This window comes from Cylas formicarius, unplaced genomic scaffold (genome assembly GCF_029955315.1).
Source record: "Cylas formicarius isolate icCylForm1 unplaced genomic scaffold, icCylForm1.1 PGA_scaffold_10__41_contigs__length_53128322, whole genome shotgun sequence".
Classification (NCBI taxonomy): Eukaryota; Metazoa; Arthropoda; class Insecta; order Coleoptera; family Brentidae; genus Cylas; species Cylas formicarius.
The window spans coordinates 13,373,923-13,389,886 of record NW_026844214.1 but is presented as its reverse complement, the minus strand read 5'-3'; the positions used below and the strand labels follow the sequence as shown (position 1 = coordinate 13,389,886).

Genomic DNA, 15,964 nt, shown 5'->3' with positions numbered 1-15,964 from the left:
TTTCAAATATCTAGTCTTTCTATGAGCATTTCATTGCCTATTAAAGTAGAGTCTAGAAACATATTTTTAATCTTAAAGAAAATCATAAATTTCGTTTTATTGATATTGATATTCTAGACCATTTTCCTACCTTGTTAACCAGTTGTTGGAAGTCAGGTATACTATCAGCGATCAACATCGTATCGTCAGCATAGCGATTACTGTTAAACCACACTCTTGGAGACAGCATGTATCCCTGTCGCATACCTAGGGTTGTGGAATTGACCGGTCATTTCTTTTGTTTCAACTGACCGGTCAGTTGACCGAAATAATTTTTAAAATACCATAAAATTTATATTTCTGTATTTGTATTGTGCGTTTCGTCGCCGCCGCGTCGTTCTGAGAACAAAGTGGAGTCGACATTATTATTCGGATTCCCAGAATCGCTGAGTATCGTATTCGGATATTCCTTGAAGAGAGTTATAGGTAAATTGGAAATCACAAACGCAAAATAATTTATTATAAAATACATATTGTTATTAAATAGTGATAGATAACACTCTACAATTGCAAGATGTAATTTAAAACATTTTTTCACTAAGAATGAAGATGTGGTCAATAAATCGATCAATTAAGAAGTGGTCAGTTGACCAGTTCCAACTACGCATACCCCTTCTAATAGATATGGTCCTCGACGTTTGTTTTTCACATTTTGCGTATATGTTATTGGTATGATTTTAAGGAATTTTAGATATGGCTCATGGCTAATAAGTCTCTGATCCTCACATTTTCTTGCATTGGCGTGCTTAGTCAACTATTTTCGACAGTAGTGAGCTGTCTCATTTTTACAACAGCTACTAAAAGTACATGGTCAGAGGCTACATGGGCGAATTATTTTTTAATTTAACGCCACATTAAAAAGTTTGTGATTTGCAGACTTTTCTCAAAGTTTGGGTTTGGGCAATATGAAACATGTCGCGATGTGTGAAATAAACTTTTACGATCATCCTTATGGCGCCCATGTATCCAAGAAAAAACATTTATATCGCAAGATGAAAACCGTAAAGTTGATAATCTGGTTACTTTTTTTATTTTGACTGCAGGTTTGGAATACCGATATGACTAAATCTTTTAAAATAAAGCACCCCCTTGATTACGGTGCAACAGCGGGGTAGATAAGCCAAATCGTAAAACCTTGTTTGTTTACGGTACTGTTGGATTTTATAACCCAGGACGTAGCTGTAAAAACGTAGCTGTAAAACCCGCCGAGTAGCTTTTATTACGATTTTCAAAATGTGTCTTTCGATTTGTGTGACAATTTGCTTAAGAAGTTCACCTTCAAACGAAAGAAGTGAAGTATGTACTGAAAAGTACAATAAAAAAAAGACAAATGTTATAAAGTTCACAAGCTGTCCAAGAACCACATTGGACTCTTTTACATGGAAACTACCCTTTCTACAGCAGTGTCGAAAACCAATGTGTGTGTGTTTTTTAAAAATGTGCAATTTTGCAAAATCGTACTTTTTTGTTATGAAAAATTATTTGTTTCTATGAAAACATCTCCAAAGAATGTAAAGACAACAAGCAATTTGTATTACGATTAATAGTAGTCAGTGGCATTTTTGAACAAATAACTTTTCAATATTCCAAAAAGTAACTAATAAAATATTAGTTTTAAAAATATTATATTTGTCAGAGATCGAAAAATAGTAAAATAGAAACGAAAATAGAATTTAAAAAATGCACAGTACTGGTATAAAAGGAATCACTATCTCAATCACTAATCATTTAATTGTTTTTGGAAATGAATAGCTAATGGCTCTCCATCGGAACTACTCAAAATACGATCTAACCAATGCTTTTATAAAGCCACACTATCCTCGCCGAGTCGCATTCCATTCACTTTGGAACAAAACCAAAGTGGGTTCTTGAGAGTCCACAATAATACGAATTCCAGAATGATAACTGTTGAGGCTATACTGATAAATAGTACGAGTAAAAAAAAAGTTTTTTAAAAATATTTTCATGAAAATACCAAATTGTTCAAAAACACCCTATAACTCAGAAACGGAAACAGATATGCAGTGCGATTTTTGCCATTACGTTTTTATGAAATTCGAGCTCCCGACGTCTGTTTCCGTGAGAAATGGAAGTTTTCCGTTAAAATAAAAAAAAAGACTTAAAACGATCCCTACTTTTAACTTATCATACCTTAACAACCATACCATATTTATTAAATCTAATGCAAAATCAGTTGAAACAGACGTCTTTTCCTGAACCTTATATTTGCTATTTATATTTTTGGCACACTTTTTATTGCCTGCAGAAATCCGCTATTCTAAACGACCTAATAAAAATATTTAGTGCCCTTTCATCGTTAAAAGCCGAGTATACGATATTGGGGTCGTCTCGTCTTTTAAAGCGATGTTAATGTTACCGTAAAGTGACCTTTATTTAGCGTTTAATGGTTAAACGAAATTTACTAGTTCGTATCAGCCGGGAACAATCAATTATTTTTTGCGTTGCTTTTAAACCCAAATTTCAAATCCAGGATAAATGTTCTAAAGTCAAGCAGACTGGGGAATTAACAATATAAAACTGATCGAAAATTGAAAAATCAAGCGTTCCCTGAGTTATTTGGTAGCTACATTGAGTCAAAAATACGACTTAGTGCAAATCTGAAACCAATTCTGAATGTGTAGGTGTAAATTCGAAACGGTGTCAATTTTATGCATACAAACTGCCTCTCGATCTAAGTTGGAGATGTAATCAGTAGGAATGCATTTCAAAACATTATATTATTTCTCAAGGAGCGATCTTCATAAGTAATAGATGTTTAAATATAATATTGGAGGGATTAAAAATTATATAAAAACCTAAAGAAGGAGTTTAGTTAACTATTTTTCTGAATTCAGCCAAGTTTTATCATGCTTGTTACTCAGTAAACATCCAGTTTGGTTATGATGAAAAGCTAGCTGCCACTTTTTGCTCCTTTTTGGCTAAAATAGAAAAGAACTGGTCCAGTGTCTAAAGACATTAGAAATAATTCATATTTTTCATGTTTTTCCTTTTTTTTCTACAATTTTTTTTATAAACTTTCTACATAAGTTCAAATTTTACTAAAACTTCCGAAGCAAACTTTCTCTAGAATTTTTTTTTTTCACAATATACATTTATACGTATATATTTTGTTACTTTCAAGATAACATCTCTGCAGTTCAGATTCTCACGAAATTATATCTTTTGACATGACAATTGTTTCGACAATACCGTATCTTTATCAAATACTATCAAATATCACATTTGATTTGATTGTCGAAATAATTGTCATGTCAAAATAAATTTAAAACGTTTTTAGAGATATTTGTTTAAAAAACAATTTCGATCAGAAATCAATCAATTTAAGTTAAATACAGAACATTGAAATTGAATTGAATTCTTCAGAAAATAGGTATAAAATAAAAGGAAATTATTTACCTCTATTTTATTATTTATTATTTCAATTTATTTATCTCGCCACAGTAATACAACTAAACACGATGGTATTAGAAGACATACTTTGACAGAGTTAAATGGTGTTTGACTATTTTAATCCCAAAATGTTACCGAACAAACTAAATATATACTCCAAACCGAGTCCCAATCTATTATCGAACGCAATAGTTTGCCCTACCTTTTATGTTCACAAAAAATATTTATAACTTACATGAATGACCCCAGGATATACGATAAAGAGGCGGTTATGTCGTTAACCATATCTAACATTGACGTTAAGATGAACAAACTGTGACGGTGACAGATTATAACAATCGCATCTTTTCAGATCAGCCTATGTGATGCTGTTTCTAAAGGCGATTGATTAAGCAAACCAGAACACGTCGACAGCGCCTGATTGTCCTGACTACATATGTATATAGAGGCGCTGCGCATGCTGATAATGCAGCAATTATTGAAGCAACAATGAAAAAATATATTGAGCTGGGTTATTTTATATGCACATGCGTGATCACTTGTCATCTTGTTTTCAACCAATAAGACCAACTACGTTCAAAAACAGGACCGCTGACCGGTCTTCAATTAGGCAGGTTTCAGTATAGAATGGGAGAGTATCACGTGACCGATTGCCACCTGATCGCTTAGAGCGGGGGCCAGTGGCGGTGCATAATAATAAGAAATATAATAATAATCAACTACAAAATAGTAAAAATCAACAAACAGAGCGCTATAAAATAAATACGCAACACAGCAGGACAGAAAATACAAACACGTCGACTATATCCAGCGGCAACTGCAGCTGAACAATAGCAATCGTCACGTGCTTCTTAAATTACGCATTATATATATGTTATATTCGTGGCCGGGGTATTTTGTTTTTTAAAACTACTCCCTTGGAACATAACTACCTCATTTAAACTGAACAATTACAAACGTATTCGAAGAATTAGAACAAAATTCTTTATAAAACAATAACCAACAAATAAATCCAAATCCAAATACTAATGACTTTGAGGTTCAATAATAAAGTTTCCCTGACATTGAGATTGCTGCAAACAAATAAATTGAATTACTCTATACAACAAATATCATAGTTTCTGAAAATATGCCCGGAATTCGTAAAATGTTCCGAGAAAATAAGTAGGGTGTGTGGTAATCGCTGTTTGGAAAGCAAATGACGCGAAAATATTATAGCCTCTCGACGCGCATCAAATTTAACCATAGTTTGCCCTTATTATCTAATAGTATATTACTCAAGTCGGATAACTATTTAGCTATACTGATAACGTGTTTTCTTGATAATATGAGGTTTTCAACCCAATAGGCTCGTAAACATGGGAATTCGAATGCAATAAATGTAATTGTTTAACTCGGCCATTTAAGCCATCCAATAATAACATGTATATCAGGCACATATTAACTATGAGAATTAATGCGTTTTTGCATGAACGGCCCCTCGATTGTCTGGCAGCGTGCTGACACGTACTCATTACGCGAATTTACCGCAGAGGATTCCATATGGTTTGGCGCTCGGTAAATACGTTCGCCGTTTAAAATAAATTTAAATTTCCTCGATGTCACGGTTACGCCATTCCGCCCGCTCCGCGCTATCCGGCATACTTTTCCGGGCACGAAATGGCTGCGCAATTAGTTCGGTCGAGAACGGTCGCATTCTGGGATGTGAAATTTAGTTTTGGGAAAAATACATTTTGAGATTCACAAAATAAAATAATGCAATTGGCTTGTTCCCCTAAACTAGATTTTGTATGAAAAAAAACTACGAAATAGAAGGTGGGTCGAAATATAACGCAAACTTGTAACCACATAATTGTTCCAACAAGTTTCGAGGTGAATAGGATGAATGTGGAGGAAATAAAAACGAAGCTGCATAAGTAGAAAAAGACCAATAACAACACACTAAATATGATGCTACTATTTTGAGGGTGTTTTGTTAACTTCAATGAATGACCAAGACCAAGAAATACTCTGATAATTTAAAACTTCTGCTCTCCTTTTTCCATTACTAGAAAATATGTTAATACTAATAATATAAATAACAAAATAAAACTGACCGAAAATAGAACAATAATGGATGCCATAGACTTCAAAATTCTCATAATTAACACGTTTGTTTACTCTGCATCATTAAGCATTTATTTATCTGGTATTCGTTTGGTATGTCACATCAAAAATATGATTTTGAGCAAATCTGAAATCAATTTTGCATTTTTATGTGTATTTTACATCTATATTCGAAGAGGTGTTCCCTTTACATATTAATTTTTGAGACCTTGACTTGAAACCAGGTCTCGATTTAAGATGGATGAGCAACCTGCCGCTATGTATTTTAAAACATTTATATTATTTTTTCAAGAAGCCATCTTTATAAGTAATATTTTTTAAATTTAATACTGAGAGATTAAAAATAATGTAGGAATTATAAAGTATGACTTTAACACAGAAGTTTATTTAACTATTTTCCTCCTTCTTTTACAAATTATATGCTTCATGTTTATTTTCGGGCTGCTATTTTTGATCCTTTCTTCCAAAATTAGAAAAAATTGATGGATAATAATAGTGATAATACTGATGTAAATTATGTATGTTAATATTGCTAATGTATTAATATATTTCTCTCATCGTTTATAATAACATATATTTTTTATTATCCATGTCTTAATATCGGTAATAAATATTCTGTTCTATTTAAGATGCAAATATAGAAGTCAAAAGTCTCGTATCTTAAAAACTATTGCGAGAAAACTTTTGAAACTTAATAGAAGCGATGCTGCCATGTCCATCTTTTTTTCTTAGAGGTTCTATTTTATATCAAAAGAATATGTTTTTGTTTAGTTTTTGAGATGCTGACAATTTAAAAATTAAATAAAAGACTCATTTAAAATAAGAAAGTTCGTACCTCTGGGTAGAAGACAAACATTATTGTCCAAATAATGATTTCAAAACAAAAAGACAGTCGCAGTATTGCTGACTAACCATGTGTAAGGCAGATAGATGTTGTTCTTTCTTTATATATATTTATTATCCGCTTTTCCCGATATATTGATATATTGATAAGAAATTAATACCAAATACCCCACTGTACACCGGGTCAACCTCGTTCTCGCCAGAAATATTTGTCACACCTGAATCTCGAACGGAATTAAAACAAACGGCGTCTAGAACAGTTCTTAAAGTTTCGATGAAAGCTTCGTCGAGTCTTTTATTGGCAATTTGGTCGGTTCGGGGGAGGCTAATTTTTGTATCGGTCACGTAGGGGAAGTGCCTTCGGAATAACCTTCAAAGAGATATTATTGACGAGGTTCTCCGGAAACGTGACTATATTACCGATCGAACCACCGGATGGGATTGTTTTTCCGCGGATATACGACTTGCGAAAGTAATAAAAGTTGCTCGATGCAAAGGGAACGATAACAAAGTTACTTTTCGAACGGTAAACAAGGAACTATATAGTCGCGATGCTGCATGATTCATGGCGATCGATTTGGATAACGGAAAATACAAACTGATCTGAAAGTGCTTTCGGAGACCTACTTGTATGTTATTTGTTTATTGCCAGTTTAGGTTGCTAAGTTTTGGTTACAGTACAAAGTACCACAGGGTATGCTCTATGTAACAAACAACAAAAAATCAAAAAGAAAGCAAACTTAGACAATCGACGATCAACAAATGAGAACCACTAGTGTACTCAAACTAAACTATAATAAATTAAGATTTCGTAAGTACATTTTAAAGATTTTTTGTAACTGATATGGTTTCACCTGACGCTTAAAATAATCAAATGCTATATCTAGGAAATAACTATGTCAATTAACCACACCTGTAGTCGAGTAATTAAAGAGTGCTACCTTAGGTTAGTTTAGTGGTAGCAAAAAGGTCTCTATCTCTTGCGTTTTGTCTTGGTATTCGTTGGTTAATTTTTGACAAAAGATGAGTGCTACAGCATTAAGAGATCTGCCAGTGACTTTATTCTGAAGAATTAAAGTTAAAAATTTTCTCAATGTTTGTATCTATTTTGAATCCCAGATATCTTAAAAATATATTCTGCATTCATTCCCAGCGTGATGTATGGACGTTATAACTTGGGTTCCAAGTAGTGCAAACAAGAAAAAAACGAACGAACGAAACGAACGAACCCCACATTATAATGCAATAAAAAAGTTAGTTTTTTAAAATTTGTTGAGTTTTTTTTATGAAGTCTGCCATTCGTCTAATCACCATTGCTCACTTTTAGTTAAAAATATTGATATAGTAATTTGGTAATTTGGATTGGTAAAATAAATACAAATGCGCTTAAAAGACATTTATTTTGACAGTACTACTGCAATCAAAAAAGATTTTCCAGGAAACAGAGGCAGTCATCGGGCCCCCTCTCTCTCTCTCTCTCTCTCTCTCTCTCTATATATATATATATATATATATATATATATATATATATATATATATATATATATATATATATATATATATATATATATATATATATATATATATATATATATATATATATATATATATATATATATATACAAATCCTACATTGACAGATAGCCTATATATATATATATATATATATATATATATATATATATATATATATATATATATATATATATATATATATATATATATATATATATATATAGGCTATCTGTCTATAGATTATAAAATGCAGTGCAGATCTGATGTCAAAAAATTTCGACTTCGACACATTTAAAATTATAATTTTGACAGCAACCGGCAAATGTGTCCGAGTCTTTGATCCATTTGAATTTGACGGATGTTCAACTTCTTCGTCGCTGGACATCGCAAGTGACTGTCAAAATTGAATAGTGTTAGCATTTGGTAAGAAATAAATTTCAATAAAATGTATATGTTACCTCAATAAAAATGACACACTGAGTCGTGAAAAACAATTGAATAACAGTAAATTGGTAATTACTATTTACAAACACAAGAATATAAATAACTTCAAACCTTCGACGGCTAAGAAAATACTATTCCATAAAACAGACAGCATACTCCGATTTCACCAACCCTCAAAAATCAACCAAACAAACTAGGAAAACTTCCATTGTAAATCATTATCTAAATTAGATTTTGTATTGCTTTAATAGGAAAATATTTTAGAGCCATTATGTTAAATCCTTAAATTGGAAATCAGTTTGAGCTTTCTAATGTGTTTTTAATATAGGAGATCAACCTATCTAATGGGTAAATTCAACCTGAAATCAAGTAGGAACTGTTTTAGGAAGATTTATAAAAAGCACACTAATATGACAGTTTAATCAAAGAAAATTTTCCCTACTCTTAAAATACAACAGTCCGCACGGCACAATTCTTGTCGGCTGGTCTTACACTCGTGTCGAATTCAAAACCATAAAAACAGTATAGCGCTAGGCGAACTTTACCTAACCATGCAACATTTCATTCCATCAGTAACAAGCCACTGCCTTCATCAAGCAACCTGCTGGGTTCTAACTTCAATGAATATGAGTTATATATGAATTTCTGGTCTTACTGTATATAGGGGGCTGCTGTTAACAGCTTATTAGAATTATTTGATCATCAGAGGCAGAGTTACCCTAAATCATATGTAGAGGTGCTCCATCGCTTTCACATAATTTTTTAAGTAAGCGATGTTGCCGGTTCTACACGAACGTGGAAACAACTTGCTTAGTTCAAATTTAACACTATGTTAATTAGATTTATCGAAATACAAAATCACTTCCTGGATTCTTAAGCAAATTAATGGCTGGCTTTTACATTTTTCTTATATTTTCTCTATACTTAAAACCCTCTATGAAATATATTATTTTTGAGCAGTTGTATCCTTAAAGACCATTAATTCAGGAACAACTTGGCACACAGATAGGGTAAACTTCAGAAGATCCCATTTTATTTGAATTGTAGTTTCATGCAACCGTTGTTATACTCTTTACAAAAACGCTTTGAAGTTTGATTTCGTAACGTTTTTGAAAAGGAGGCTAATAAAACACAAGCCGAATAGGCTTAGAGCCTATTCCAACCACGACAGCACTTACACTACGTGTTGGAATGTCTGTGCGAACTTTCGAAAACCTTTCATTGCGTTCCTTGTTTGTTAATAGCAACACAACCCTTAGGTCAAATTGTAAAATTTTAGTTGACTTAAAGAAGTCCCGAAAGCGGCTAACGAACGGACCCCAACGTAGATCATTCCAACAGAAAACTACTTATGACAAAAGAACTATGAAATTACCTGGTATAAGTCCCGAAAATAACTTAAACTGGCCAGCTTCGGAGATCATTTATGTTATGAGCCTTCTAGCATCACTTTTCTCCTTAGAACGATTAAATCATTGGTCATACTGTAAATGTGTTATTTTAGTCGACCATGGCAGGTCTTGTCGAATTTTTTTCCGTCAACATCAGGAGTCCTTCAAGGTTCCTATATTTTCCTATATACATTCAACTTTCAGGTTCTGCGAATTTCCTCAATTTGCTGATGACTTAAAACACTTTAAACGCTTGCATTCTTATTTAGACGGTCATCGACATGTACTTGTACTATGGTGCAACAACAGCGATATGGATATTAAAACAACCAGTTGCAAAGTCATCATGATTAGTAGACGACCTTCTCACTTCAATTTCGTGGATATGGATAATGAACTTTTGCAGTCTGTGCAGTCCATAAGAGGTTTGAGATTTTAAACTGTGAGGTCTTCCTTGTAGTCCATCAATAAATTAATAAACAATTCACTTATCATGCTGGGTTTTGTAAAAAAAAAAAACTAAAGACTTTCCCTTTCACGCAGAGAGTAAAATACCTAATTACACACCGATCTAGAATGCAGTAAGTGTTATTTTTTACTACTTTAGTTTCGTTTCCCATCGATCCGAGCCCCTTTAGACAATCCCTTAATTCGTAATATTTAATATCCGATTTTAAGCTGTAAATCTTTTTCTTACGTTTTGCTTAATACGTTTTTATTGTTTGGTTAATTAATTGATGTCATTAATGTCTTATACAATAATTATGGTAATGCTTTAGGAGCTACTTCCATTGTAAGTTTATATTATATATACGTATTTAAATAAGATTCTATTCTATTCTAACCTCAACTAAAAATTCATTTATGGCAAGCATTAGATACTGAAGCATATTTCGTATTTTAGTAAAACAGTTAATTACTTTCCGAAAATGTTGTCTAATGCTGGTTCGTGATATAGATCTGCCTTTCCGACTGCCTCATCATTTAAATAATGGATTTTACTGTTTGCCAATGGATTAGGAAAATCTTGCGAGACAGTATATTACGCAAACTATGCATTTTGGGATGTATTTTTTAGCTACATCTTTTACACGCTTATCGCACTCCCCTGCATGTAATTTATTTAAAAGTTGCGTCCCATAGACGCGGTTAAAATGACAAACGGAGGTGCTATTAGAACGGAAAGTTTTGAAACTTTCGCGCGATGTAGTAAACATGTATGGGCTCTAATGCAACAGTCGTCAGACATCCAGATAATGCGCTCGTCCTGGAAGTTGTGGGCATACGTGCAGGGGAAACAGACATCTGCCACCCTCTCGCCTCTCGTTGATCGAAGCCATCCACGACTGTTCAAACCAACCAAAACAATCGTAATTAATTAAAAAGTGGCACTTTGGGAGTAGGTCACGATAAAATATTATTAGTAACTCTGTTGTCAGTTTTTGTGATGCGAAGCATTATTAAAGCAAAACATGTATAGCTCGACCGAAACTATAGTGTTTTTACAAACGACCCCGTGATTAACTTTGCTACTGTTTATTACTCGAAACCCGCGGCTCCTTGTAGAGTACCCTGCCAAGCAGACCCTTACCTGTAACTATTCCAGGACCGTCCTAAGAATTTATCTACCTACACTAACAAGCGGGATATAAATATGCTTTCAATCTTTTTCGCCGATCAGTTCTTGAAACATGTACATAAAAAAAAATTGGTACAAATAACAATTTATTACGTGCTGTCACTTGTATTTATTGGTGCTCCTACTTCCCCTTCTGAATTTCTTATAAAATTGTAATCATTCAAAACAGTCTGTTTAGCATCCGAAGACAAATGATTTCGTTTTTTTATTTGCTGAGATAGTTTGTCTTCTAAATTGTCATTAGGTTCGACTACCATCTCCACTTCGTCTTCAAATTCTGCGTTGTTTTCCATGTCTTCTTCTAACAGGGAAACATCTGCTTCATTCCACGGTTTCCACATTTTAAAGTGTTAAAAAACAGAAACCTTCAAAAAATGTGTCACTGTAAAATTCTAACAAATATTTATCTGTATTCTTATAACGTATCTTTATCTACCGCGGATATAATCTATAGTCTAAAAAAATTTGTTGTTCACAAACCGAAGAACTATGTAGAAGACACAAAAATAGAAGAAGAATGTTGTTAATCGACAGACACACAAGACAAAAATGATTATTTTCAAACTTACCTGTAAGATAAATAGAGTACTTTCCCTTACCCTTTGAACTATCTAGTGAAAACAGCTTCGCAGTGTCAAAGCTCGAGAATTATATACATAAATACGTACTTACTGGAAGGACCACATTCAAATACATTCGTAATATATACGAACATATTGCAATTTAGATTAAACTCTTAAGAACGATACATATCACCTGATGTTAAAATAAACGCTTCTACTTATTCGAAAATACCCAGCAGCATCAATTCTTAATCAAATTTAAAACGATCCATTTACCTTTCAAATAGAAAGATCAAGTTTCTACAAACATAAAATTAGAATATCCCTCCATTATCGAGTATTCATGTCATCAAGGCATTGATCGTATTGTTCAGAAACTATGTTTAATGATACTAAGCTTTAAACAGGATCCAATTATAGGCGTAAGTAAATCGGGAACTTTTACAGCGGCGTAATTATTCATCCTTAACAACGAAACGTAACCAACGTCTTATTAACTTACATTTTACATGAAAAACTATTATTAGAAAAATGGTTATGGAGTGTTCCTTGAGTAACATCCAGCAATAGAGTAATTTGTTTTGTGTCTGGATTTGAAACTTTTATTCTACAATACTCAGATAAGTCCATCAAGGCACTGAATCACAAACGAACTATTTTTTAAACAAACTTTTAACTCATATGAAAACAATGCCACGATTCCTAGAGGTCTCATTATGTCACAATATATATTGTATCCCTGCATTAATAAATTGGAATACGATAATAGTGTATTCCTTTTGGCCACTCTTTTTACTGCGACTTCGATAATTGAAAGAAAAACAACAACGTGAGGCTCGGCTCCGACACTGTGTTACACACTTCATGTGAAAATAGTTTGATCAGGGAATACACGAGATATGGATTTTAGATTGGGCCTAAGTTGAAATTATACCTTCCCAAAACCAACAACACAAATGGCCACTGCAATCTCGGAAGACAGTATTATTTCTCTCTGTAACAAAAAGTGGCGCATTTTCATACAAGAATTGTCAAAAATTCCGCAACGGTCTAATATTTCAGAAAGTAATGCATGCAATTTTTTAAAAAATTCATACACCGAAGTTTTTAAGTATGCTTGATATATAGACAACAATGCCAAATTTACACGTCCTCCTCCCGGAGATCAGAAATTGCGTCAGTTTCAGTCAAGCTTTGAAGAAGCCAACAGGATGATTGGCGAAACCTCAACAAGTTTGACTCAGCAAAAACCGACGCAGGAGGAATCCAGAAGTTTTGTGAAAAGTATGTATTACTTTCATTTAAAATAGAAAGTTCGGACCTCTGAGATACGACAGCTACGACCTGCATAATTCTCTTAAATCTATCAAAATATTTATAAACGATGTTATAACATGAATTGTACAAATTATAAAGTAATGTAAACCGTGAAAGAAAAATATTAATAAACTGAACATCAGCAGTAATAAGATGTACAATTTCCAGTTTAATTTGAATGAAGAAATTTATTTTGTTTTTGTAAATTATAATTTAATGAAAGTCTGAGGCAGATGCATTTGATTTTAAATTGCTAAGATTCCATAAATTATACTTTCTGATTATTTCCGAAGTTTTAGTAAGTTTTAAACTGAATATAATATTTTTTTAAGCTCTTTTGTAGTAAAACAGGCAACATAAAATGAAATGAGCACTATTTCGCAAACTTATTTGGAGAGCACTTAACAGTTTGGCGCACATCAAGCAGATTCTTATAAAAAATTCATATAAAATTCATATAAAAAATAAACACTAAACTAATATGGTTCCATGAAATAATAATTCAAAAGTATCAACTACATAGTATATCAAAGTTATATTTTTTAAATTTGAAGCTCTATCGATTATTTCATCAAAAGAAAGGTCCTTTTAAGCTGATAATTGCCTTTTTACACTAAAGCCAGAAGTAGCCAATAAAAAAACCTAATTGTCCTTTTAGCTTGCTGAATGTCGCAAAATGGATTCCACTAATTACATGTTCTAATTCTGTGCTTTATGTTTACCAAGAAAATGTTATAGTTCTTGAACGCGGTTTAAATTCAGTCTCATTTATTGATCTGGTCAAAAATTGTGGATCTCAAATAAGTTGCCTTATTTGAGGACCATAAAAAATACCAGCTTTTAGTTTTTCCGTACAATCTCAGGAAATTTACGGACCTTCACAAAATTTTTTTTATAGTTGTTTCATAGGTTCCTGTATTATCAGCACGAAGAGGTTCGCTATATCTTTAGTAGCTTTATGATTGACGTTGCAACGAAACAAAATATTGGAGAGAAAAACTAGGCAGTGATATGATACTGTTTAGGTAGGTTTGTTAATTAACTTTTTAGTTTTGCCAAATAGAATAATATAATATAACACATAATCTTAAAATATAATATTTAATATATAATCTTAAAAATATTTATAAAATCGATTAAATTCCAAACGCGAAGGTGTTATCGATTGGCTTTGGAATCATTTGGAGGACTTATAAATAAATAAAAATAAATTCCATCATTTTCAATTTTACCATTCGACTCAGGAAAATAGGACTCCTTAATTAGCATTTTGTTGTACATCTTGCTCAACAATCCACGGCCAAAATTGGACTAATTAGTGAAACCAGTACTCAAAAAACAAATAAGGTTTTTATTTAGGTACCAAATGAAAAGTTAATATTATTTTTTCAAAATTCATTAAAGTATAATGTGATAATTACTAAGCTGTACTATTGTTTTGTATAATTATACAAATAAAGTAGCGTTTTCTAAAAATACGTAAGCATCTAGTTTTCTAGATTTGTTTTTTTTGTTTTATATGTCATTTATAATTTTTTGCTTAAGCTGTTACAAAAATATGTTATAGGTATGGTCTCCATTTACTTGTAGACTTTCAGAAAGGTCCATTGTTTTCTGTCTCTACCTACATTTAAACATAGATCGATTCCAGGTTAACTATTGTTATTTTTAACTCTTAACTTTTTTAGCCATAAAATTTTCAAAAATTCTTTCTGAGCCAGAAACTTTGCAATAAACTCAATCTGTTGCCCAATTTTTATAACTGGAGTTGATGTGATATGTATGTGTGTTATTTAATATAATACCCTGTCTAGCGTTCGTTCTTTTATTGATATAGATTGTTTGAGAACCACTGACTACCATTATGAAAAGTTTTATAACATAGCGGTCATGATACAGCGGGCGGACTTTACACCTTAACCCATACAACTTTTGTATAAAACTATTTACTCAAAATGTAAAATAAAAAAGTTAGATTAGGTTAACATTTGCAAAGGATCACTAAATACGTTTATCGTTTTACCTTGAGATGCAGTGAACGATAAGCTCGAAATCGTCGCCAGGATGAAAACGACGCGCCGCGATCTTCGTGCGAGACTTCGTCACGGACAACGTCCCCAGAATTCGGTCCGGGACTGGCCTGGGACGGCGAGCATCGCGACGCTTGCAGACTCCGTTTCAAATCGCGACGCATGCCCCCGTCGCGTTGAATGTTTTGCAAAGTTTTATTTGCTACCTGTTTCGATGACGGAGGGAAAGGGACGCTCGTTCTCAAAACGGGGCTAATTGAACCTCGAACACCGAGAGCCGTTATTGCAATTGACCTCGTTTCCTCATTTCTTCACAGTTTTCCATGCGTGCGACATCTACAGGGTGGACCAAATTGGAAACTTTAAAAGGGAACTCCCCTTTGATGAAAACTCATGTTATAAGTGCCGAGCTCTAATTTCATAAAAAAGGTAATGGTGAAAACCGCAAATGAATACCTAATTAACATTTTTTGTTTTATAATGATAACGATTACGTTTCGGTGTCGGATCGGATTGTATGTGAAACCAAATTTTAGTCCCATATAAAACTCTACTCTACTCCCCATTGATTTGTAACTAAGATGTTGAAATTACCTTTATTAACCAGAATTTAGTTTAATGGAGATGAGGAATACTTTTTGGTTACAACTATGAAACTTCCCTGCA

At 32.9% G+C, this 15,964-nt stretch overlaps 1 protein-coding gene across 1 annotated transcript in view; it reads right to left on the bottom strand.

The window, feature by feature from the left end:
* LOC132707604 (KH domain-containing, RNA-binding, signal transduction-associated protein 2-like) overlaps window positions 1-15,385 on the bottom strand; it is a 284,859-nt gene extending 269,474 nt beyond the window's left edge. The window contains exon 1 of the mRNA XM_060679513.1: window positions 15,292-15,385. The gene's annotated coding sequence lies outside the window, so the exon portion shown is untranslated. The remainder of the gene's footprint in view (window positions 1-15,291) is intronic.
* Between the last annotated feature and the right edge of the window lie 579 nt (window positions 15,386-15,964).